This window comes from Tachyglossus aculeatus, chromosome 3, assembly GCF_015852505.1.
Source record: "Tachyglossus aculeatus isolate mTacAcu1 chromosome 3, mTacAcu1.pri, whole genome shotgun sequence".
Lineage (NCBI taxonomy): Eukaryota > Metazoa > Chordata > Mammalia > Monotremata > Tachyglossidae > Tachyglossus > Tachyglossus aculeatus.
The window spans coordinates 11,403,759-11,413,198 of NC_052068.1; the positions used below are offsets into that span (position 1 = coordinate 11,403,759).

At 42.2% G+C, this 9,440-nt stretch overlaps 1 non-coding gene across 1 annotated transcript; it reads left to right on the top strand.

Annotated features, from left to right (window-relative positions):
• Positions 1–8,963: 8,963 nt before the first annotated feature.
• On the top strand, positions 8,964–9,101 carry LOC119926170. Its single transcript, XR_005450070.1, has one exon. It is a non-coding gene; the product is annotated as a small nucleolar RNA SNORA7 (small nucleolar RNA).
• The last annotated feature ends 339 nt before the right edge of the window (positions 9,102–9,440 follow it).

The following is a 9,440-nucleotide window of genomic DNA, read 5'->3' on the forward strand; positions in this document are numbered from 1 at the left end:
TTATTACTGATAGGAGCAGCAAACCCCAGTCTTCAGAAGACTAACAGCTTTTGTATATATGCACAGACATCATAATCATAGCATTCCAACGCTTCCTTCCTTCTCATTGGCCAACACCACTCTGTTTCTCTTGATGTCACCCTGGTATGACCAGCGATGCTCTTTCTTCCAGGTCTTGGAGAATCCCAACTTTCCACATCAAAGAGTCTTCCCAGCCAACTAACTCCCCACGAGGCCTTGAGAATGGCCTGGTGGAAATAATAATAATAAGAAGAATTATTATGGTATTTGTTAAGCCCTTACTATGTGCCAGGCACTGTACTAAGCGCTGGAGTGGACACAAGCCAATCAGGTTGTCCCACATGGAGCTCACAAACTTAATCCCCATTTTACAGATGAGATGACCTTGAAATCCTCACCGTACCTCACTCTCGCCTGTCCCACCATCGACCCCCAGCCCACGTCATCCCCCGGGCCTGGAATGCCCTCCCTCTGCCCATACGCCAAGCTAGCTCTCTTCCTCCCTTCAAGGCCCTGCTGAGAGCTCACCTCCTCCAGGAGGCCTTCCCAGACTGAGCCCCTTCTTTCCTCTCCCCCTCGTCCCCCTCTCCATCCCCCCATCTTACCTCCTTCCCTTCCCCACAGCACCTGTATATATGTATATATGTTTGTACATATTTTTTACTCTATTTATTTATTTATTTATTTATTTTTTTTGTACATATCTATTCTGTTTATATTATTTTGTTAGTATGTTTGGTTTTGTTCTCTGTCTCCCCCTTTTAGACTGTGAGCCCACTGTTGGGTAGGGACTGTCTCTATATGTTGCCAATTTGTACTTCCCAAGCGCTTAGTACAGTGCTCTGCACATAGTAAGCGCTCAATAAATACGATTGATGAAATAGAGAAATAAAGTGACTTGCCCAAGGTCACACAGCAGACAAGTGTCAGAGCTGGGATTAGAACCTCCGTCCTCTGACCCCTTAAGCCCAGACTCTTGGCACTAAACCATGCTGGCATCAGGGGACCTGGATTCTAATCCTGGCTCTACCTCTTGCCTACTGTGTGACTATAGGCAAGTCATTTAACTTCTCTGGGCCTCAGTTCCCTCACCAGTTAAATTGGGAATTGAATTGGGAATTAAAAGGGGGAATCTCCCCCTTTTAGACTGTGAGCCCACTGGTGGGTAGGGACTGTCTCTATATGTTGCCAACTTGTACTTCCCAAGTGCTTAGTACAGTGCTCCGCACACAGTAAGCGCTCAGTAAATACGATTGATGATGATGATGATGATGATGATGAATATCCATATGCTCTACTTAGACACTGAGCCCCATGTGGGACAGGGAGTTTGACTGACCTGATTACCTTGTATCTACTCTAAATTTAGTACAGTGTCTGGCAATTAGTAAATGCTTACTAAGCAGAGTGCAGGCTTACATAGCAGGAAGCAGCATGGCTTAGTGGAAAGAGCCCGGCTTTGGGAGTCAGAGGTCATTGGTTCTAATCCCTGCTCCACCACTTGTCAGCTGTATGACTTTGGGCAAGTCACTTCACTTCTCTGTGCCTCGGTTACCCCATCTGTAAAAATAGGGATTAAGAATGTGAGCCCTGATAACCTTGTATCTACCCCAATCCTTAGAACAGTGCTTGGCACATAGTAGGCACTTAACAGATACCATTATTATTATTATTATTATTGTTGTCTGCTGTGTGACCTTGTGCAAGTCACTTCAAGTTCTCTGTGCCTCAGTTACCTCATCTGTAAAATGGGGATTAATAATAATAATAATAATGATGATAATAATGGCATTTATTGAGTGCTTACTATATGCCAAGCACTGTTCTAAGCACTAGGGAGGTTACAAGGTGATCAGGTTGTCCCACCGGGGGGCTCACAGTCTTCATCCCCATTTTACAGATAGGGACACTGAGCCCCAGAGAAGTGAAACATAATAATAATGGCATTTATTGAGTGCTTACTATGTGCCAAGCACTGTTCTAATCAATCAATCAATCAATCAATCAATCATATTTATTGAGCACTTACTGTGTGCAGAGCACTGTACTAAGCGCTTGGGAAGTACAAGTTGGCAACATATAGAGACAGTCCCTACCCAACAGTGGGCTTACAGTCTAAAAGGGGGAGACAGAGAACAAAACCAAACATACTAACAAAATAAAATAAATAGAATAGACATGTACAAGTAGAATAAATAAATAAATAAATTCTAAGCACTGGGGAGGTTATGAGGTGATCAGGTTGTCCCACGGGGGGCTCACAGTCTTCATTCCCATTTTCCAGATGAGGTAACTGAGGCCCAGAGAAGGGAAGTGACTTGCCCAAAGTCACACAGCTGACAATTGGTGGAGCAGGGACTTGAACCCACAATCTCTGACTCCAAAACCCGTGTTCGGGATTAAGACTGTGAACCCCAAGTGGGACAACCTGATTAACTTGCATCTACTCCAGTACTTAGAACAGTGCTTGGCACATAGTAAATGCCTAACAGATACCATAATTATTATTATTAAATGCCACAGTTATTGTTATTAGGCTTTTATGGAGGCTATTATTATAATGAGAAAATTTTTTCTGATTTCATAATGATTGTAAAGTAAAATAAATGAGAGTACTTGTTGCTCTTTCCACCATTCTTTCTCAGTTCTTAGCTCTCAGAATTCCCTCTGAGTACACCCATTATCCTTTCATCCATCCATCCATCCATCAATCCACCGATCATCAGGGATCAAAAGCTTCCTAAGGGCTAGGATCATGTGTACTTATTCTGTTGTAATAACAACACAATAGAATTAATAATAATAATAATTGCTAAGAGCTTTTTATGTGTCAAGCATGTATTAAGAGCTAGGGGAGAAACAAGATGATCAGGTCCCACATGGGGTGGAAAGTCTAAGAAGGAAGGAGACCAGATATTCAAACCCCATTTTGCAGATGAGGAAACTGAGGCACCAAGAAGGTAAGTGATTTGCCCAAGGCCACCAGCACGTAAGTGGTGGGGCTGAGATTCGAACCCAGGTTCCCTGACTCTCAGGTGGTACTCTTTCCACTAGGGCCTGCTGCTTCTCTCAAGTGTTTAGTACAGTGTCCTAAGCACACAGGAGGCAGTGCTCAGTAAAGTGTATTGATAAAAAAGGACGGTGGAGTTCGTAAAGAAGCCTGACTATAGCTCAGCTCATTATAAAGTACTCTACCAAAAATATTTTCCAGACTGTTCTTTTTTTCAACTGCATTTAACAGGTGATCATGTCATAATGGGAACACGCTATACAATTTGTTCAAAAGAGCCGAAGCAACTCCACACTGCATGCTTTAGACCTCTTTTGAGATCCATTTTTGAAACCAAAGCATCCCGTTTCCCCTCACCCCTCTGATATGAATGACTTTCCAGCTTCGCTACTGGACTTCTACTAATCAACATAGTGTTGTCACCGACTTCTTAAATATTTCCATAACAGTAAAAGTTTGATCTATTATTTTGTCTTTCACTGTCTCCATAGAGAATGGTTATGGGATTTACTTTGCCCAAACATTTCTGCTATTAAAAGTATAATTTAAATGAACTGGCCAGTTTGACATGTTTCCAGTTCAAGTTAAATAGGGGAGTGGCAGACGATAAAGGAATCAAAGGAAAGAAAAGAGACATACGTTGTTATGGATTTTCACCAAAAATCTTGACTCTGTTATTTTATCTTGACTCTAATGAGAAAACCACTTTTTTGGCCAGAATTGTTTTCCTGATGTCATAGGAAGCTTAATTTGGGACCAAGTGACCGAAACATTTTATGGGACTCCTTTTCTCTTATTTCAAATACACATGAGTACGGAGACAACATTCTACTCTCACTAGCAGGGAAGAAACTAGAGACATCACGCTCTTATCAAAACCATATTACCTAACCACAGACTGTTCACAGAGAAGAGCAATCATCTCTCTCCCTGAGGCTAATGCTTTCGAGTTATTTTGTCTGGAAAACTCTATAATCACTGACTATCAAATGCAGTTTCTTAGACAGGGTAGAATCTAAATTGTTCCCCAAAACTGAAAACCCAGAGGATGGGACAGCCACCAATGGGTTGCCCAATTCCAAAATGGAGACATTTTTCACTTGCCTAAGATGCTTTGGGCACCAGCCTCGAGTTCTTCGCTCAGCAGGCTTCATTGCTGTGAGGAAAAGGATCTGAAACAGTCTTTAAGAGACTCCTTTGACCTCTTCCTTCCTCTTAGTGGCGAGAGAGTGGGCTTGGGAATCAGAGGTCGTGGGTTCTAATCCCCACTCTGCCTCTTGTCTGCTGGGTAACCTTGGGCAAGTCACTTAACTTCTCTGTGCCTCAGTTACCTCATCTGTAAAATGGGGATTGAGACTGTGATCCCCAAGTGGGACAACCTGATTACCTTGTATTTACCCTGGCACATAGTAAGCACTTAAGAAATTCCATAATTATTATTATTACACTATTACAGGCAAAATGGAAGAAGACCATTTACTGCCTGCAGGAATATTTCCAGGAATAATTGGAAAAAAAAAAGGAAAAAAAACAACAAAAGAAAAACTGGCCCCACCTAAACCTCAGTTCATGCAATGTGTTCTTTAACCACCACCCCCAAAAATACAGTTGTCCCATTTTTTTTGGATCTTCCATAAAAACAAGCACAAACCAAAATTCAGAGTGAGGAAAAAGAATCCCGCCATTTTTTGAAGCTTCCCTGCCCTGCTTTATTTCTCTGAGTCAGTGAAAAGAAGAAGCGTTACCTTTGCTCCAAACTGGCTAAAGTAGATTGTATCATTGTTACGATGCTATTACTATGTGCCAGGCGCTGTTCTAAGCTGTGAGGTTGATACAGAGTAATGAGTTTGGACACAGTCTCTGTCCCACATGGAGCTCATGGTCTAAGAAGAAAGAGGATTTAATCGCCATTTTACAGATGATCTGAGGCACAGAGAAGTTAAGTGAATTGCCCAAGGTCACACAGCTGAAAAGCGGCAGAGCCAGGATTAGAACCCAGATAAAATGGTTAAACACCCAAAACAAATAAGCTGATGACATGCCCGATTTCTAAAAGAGGCAAAGTAGAGAATGCTGCTGATCTCAAAGCTTGCAGTTTAGAAAGGATTCCTGCAAAGAATGGGGAGGTGTCCCTCACATTCTAATCATTCATTCATTAATTCAATCATATTTATTGAGCGCTTACTGTGTGCAGAGCACTGGACTAAGCATTTGGGAAGTACAAGTTGGCAACTTATAGAGACAGCCCCTACCCAACAATGGGCTCACAGTCTAGAAGGGGGAGACAGACAACAAAACAAAACATGTAGACAGGAGTCAAAATCATCAGAACAAATAGAATTAAAGCTAAATGCACATCATTAACAAAATAAATAAAATAGTAAATATGTACAAGTAAAATAGAGTAATAAATCTGTACAAATAGATACAAAATCCCTGCCACTGGGGCTCCCCCATCTATGGGGCTTCCCAATCTGTGGTTATTACTGGCTGGGGGGAGTTAGGGTGGACATTCCTTTTATTTGAAAATAAATAAAAGATAAATTCCCCAGTACTGGTGAGCCCAGCTTCAAGCCCCCCTGGGGCCCCTTCACCACCTCTCTGAACCCCAAGTAGCCAGTGTGGTTGTGGACACAGAGAAGCAACCAGTCCTGGCTTCAAACCCCTCCCATAGCAGGGGCAGGGGGGCTGTGGTCAGACAAGGAGACTGATTTTGATTTTTCAGAAACATTCTCTCCATCACTCAGTCTCTGTGTCCCACAGAGATTACCTGAGAACAGGGAGATTTTAATAAATCTTCTGTGATGCAGCAGTACCAGCTCAGTAACCATACTGATGACCCTGATAAAGGAAAAAAGACTCTGACAGTCATATTTTCTGGAAGGGTAAATTAGGCCTGATGGTGGTGACCTTCATAGTGCCCTAAACATTGAGTACCAATACTATCCATCAATCAATAGCATTTAGTTTTACTTTGTAGTGGTATTTGTTAAGCACTTACTATGTGCCAGGCACTGTATTAAGTGGTGGGGTAGATACAAGACAATCTGATTGGAAAAAGTCCATATTCATTCAATCATATTTATTGAGCGCTTACTGTGTACAGAGCACTGTACCAAGCGCTTGGGAAGTACAAGTCGGCAACATAAAGAGACGGTCCCTACTCAACAACGGGCTCACAGTCTAGAAGGGGGAGACAGACAACAAAGCAAAACATGTAGACAGGTGTCAAAATTGTCAGAACAAATAGAACAGATAGAATTAAAGTTATATGCATATCATTAACAAAATAAATAGAATAGTAAATATGTACAAGTAAAATAAATAGAGTAATAAATCTGTACAAATATATACAAGTGATGTGGGGAGGGGAAGGACGTAGGACCGGAGGAATAGGGAGGAGGAGAGGAAAAAGGGGGCTCAGTCTGGCAAGGCCTCTTGGAGGAGGCGAGATCTCAGTAGGGCTTTGAAGGGAGGAAGGGAGTTGAGGTAACTGAGGCCCAGAGAACTTAGGTGATTTGCCCACAGACAAGTGGTAGAATTGGGATTTGAACCCAGGTCCTTCTGACTCCTCGACATGGGTTTTATTCACTAGGCCGTGCTGCTTCTCAAATGCTTTGCTAAAACAGCTTTGGTTGACATGTTCCCTGCCCACAAAAAGCTTACAGTGTAGAAGGGGAGATGTATTAGAATAAATTATGACTATGTACATTGGTGCTGTGAGGCGGGCCATTGAATAAAGTGTCCAAATCCAAATGCAAAGGTACCAAAGAAGGGAGAGACAGAAGAGGAAATGAGGGCTTAATTGGGGAAGCCCTCTTGGAGGAGATGTGGATTTTTAAAAGGCTAAAGGTCATAAGGGCTCATAAAAATGAAATAGCATGAAATTCATCAAGGATCAGTACAAGGTAGTACACTTTAATCAGAGGTATTCCTTGAGTGCCTTCTGTGTGATAAGCACTGGAATAAGCACTTGAGATAATTTGATAGAGAGGGGACACATGGGCTGTGTTCTTAATCTTGCAGGACAAGATGTAAAGATGAGCAATGAAAGGATGTAAAAGCACTTACTTGCCAGCTGTGTGGAGTTGTCCTGTGGCTTAATAATGATAATAATAACAATAATAATAATAATGATAATCATATTTATTAAGCACTTACTACATGCCAAGCACTGTTCTAAGTGCTGGGGTAGATACGAGGTAATCAGGTTGTCCCACACGGAGCTAACAGTCTTAATCCCCATTTGACATATGAGGTAACTGAGGCACAGAGAAATTGTGATATGCCCAAAGTCACACAGATGATAATAGGTGGAGCGGGTATTAGAACCCATGACCTCTGACTCCCAAGCCCATGCTTTTTCCACTAAGCCACCATTTGATGATGGTGCCATTTTTGGTGAGGCTGTATCCATGACTGAGCCTGTACACATGTCTCATGAACATATAATAGTGAGAAGCAGCATGGCCTAGATAGAGCAAGACCCTGGGAGTCAGAAGGATGTGGGTTCCAACCCCGGATAATAATAATAATAATAATAATAATAATAATAATAATAATAAGCTCTTACTATGTGCAAAGCACTGTTCTAAGCACTGGGGAGGTTACAAGGTGATCAGGTTGTCCCACATGGGGCTCACAGTCTTAATCCCCATTTTACAGATGAGGTCACTGAGGCACAGAGAAGTTAAGTGACTTGCCAGATCTGCCACTTGTCTACTGTGTGACTTTGGGCAAGTCACTTCATACCTGTATATATGTATATATGTTTGTTCGTATTTATTACTCTATTCTACTTGTACATATCTATTCTATTTATTTTATTTTGTTAATATGATTTGTTTTGTTCTCTGTCTCCCCCTTCTAGACTGTGAGCCCACTGTTGGGTAGGGACCATCTCTATATGTTGCCAACTTATACTTCCCAAGCGCTTAGTACAGTGCTCTGCACACAGTAAGCACTCAATAAATATGATTGATTGATTGATTGACAGGGATGGGGTCCAGTTTGATTTGGTTGTAATAATAATAATAATAATAATGGTATTTGTTAGCACTTATTATGTGCCAAGCAGTGTTCTAAGCACTAGGATAGATACAAGGGTGTCAGGTTATCCCATGTGAGGCTCCTGGTCTTAATCCCCATTTTGCAGATGAGGTACCTGAGGCACAGAGAAATTAAGTGACTTGCCCAAAGCCACACAGCTGGCAAGTGGCGGATCAGGGATTAGAACCCATGACCTCTGACTCCTAATCCTGGGCTCTTTCCATTAAGCCACTCTGTATCCACCCCAATGCTTAGTACAGGGCCTGACACATAGTAAGCACTTAAGAAATACCAAAGTTATTATTATTATTATTACTATTACTAGTGTCCCTTTTCTGGCCCTTTGTCTCATGGAGATCATTGCTCACACACCAGTTGTGAGAGGGAAGGTATATCCTCCCACCAGCAAGTAGTAATAATAATAATATACTGTGAGCTTGTTGTCGGCAGGGATTGTCTCTTTTTATTGCTGTGCTTTCCCAGGCACTTACTACAATGCTCTGCACACAGTAAGTGCTCAGTAAATGCGACTGAATGTTAGTAGTAGTAATAGTAGTAGTGATAATATGTATTAAGTGATTACTCTGTGCCAAACAGTGAGCTAAGCAATGGAGTGAAGCCAAATGAACAAATTCAGACCTGATCCCTGGTTCTGCAATCTAGGAGGTGGAGAACTGACATTTAGGAGGGAGAAATGAATTACCAGTCAATCAATGATATTAATTGCGTGCCTACTATAAGCAGGGCACAGTACTAAGTGCTTGGAAGAGTCCAATACAACAAAGCTAGTAGAAACCATCCTTATCCACAACGAGCTCACAGACTAGGGGAGAAGACAGACATTATTTTAAATACATAAATTACGGATATGTATCTAAGTGCTTTCCTTTCAGGGTCACACCTGGGGAGTTTCCAGTACTTTACCAGTCTCAGCTACGGGAGGGAGAGTCAAGCAGAGGCCTGTCCATTTCATTCCTAGCTTGGCCAGTGGCTAGTGAGTGGAAGACAATCTGCTACAAGTCAAAACTCTCCTGTGCTGGGCAGCAGCGGCATGGGAGAGTCATGAGCAGAGACTCATTTACTGAGCAGAAGGCGGCAGTGGTAAATCAATTCTGCATTTTTACCAAGAAAACTTTATGGATGCACTAGCAGAACGTTTGCAGTTGGAGGTGGGGTGTTCTGGGAGAGATGTGTCCATGGCATTGCTATGAGTAGGACATGACTAGACAGAATAAGACAACAGCAACATCTAAGTGCTATGGGGCTCAGTGTGGATCAGATGCCCAAAGGACACAGGTCAAAGTGCATAGATGACACAGGAGGGAACAGGAGCAGGGGAAAAGAGGGCTTTATCTGGAAA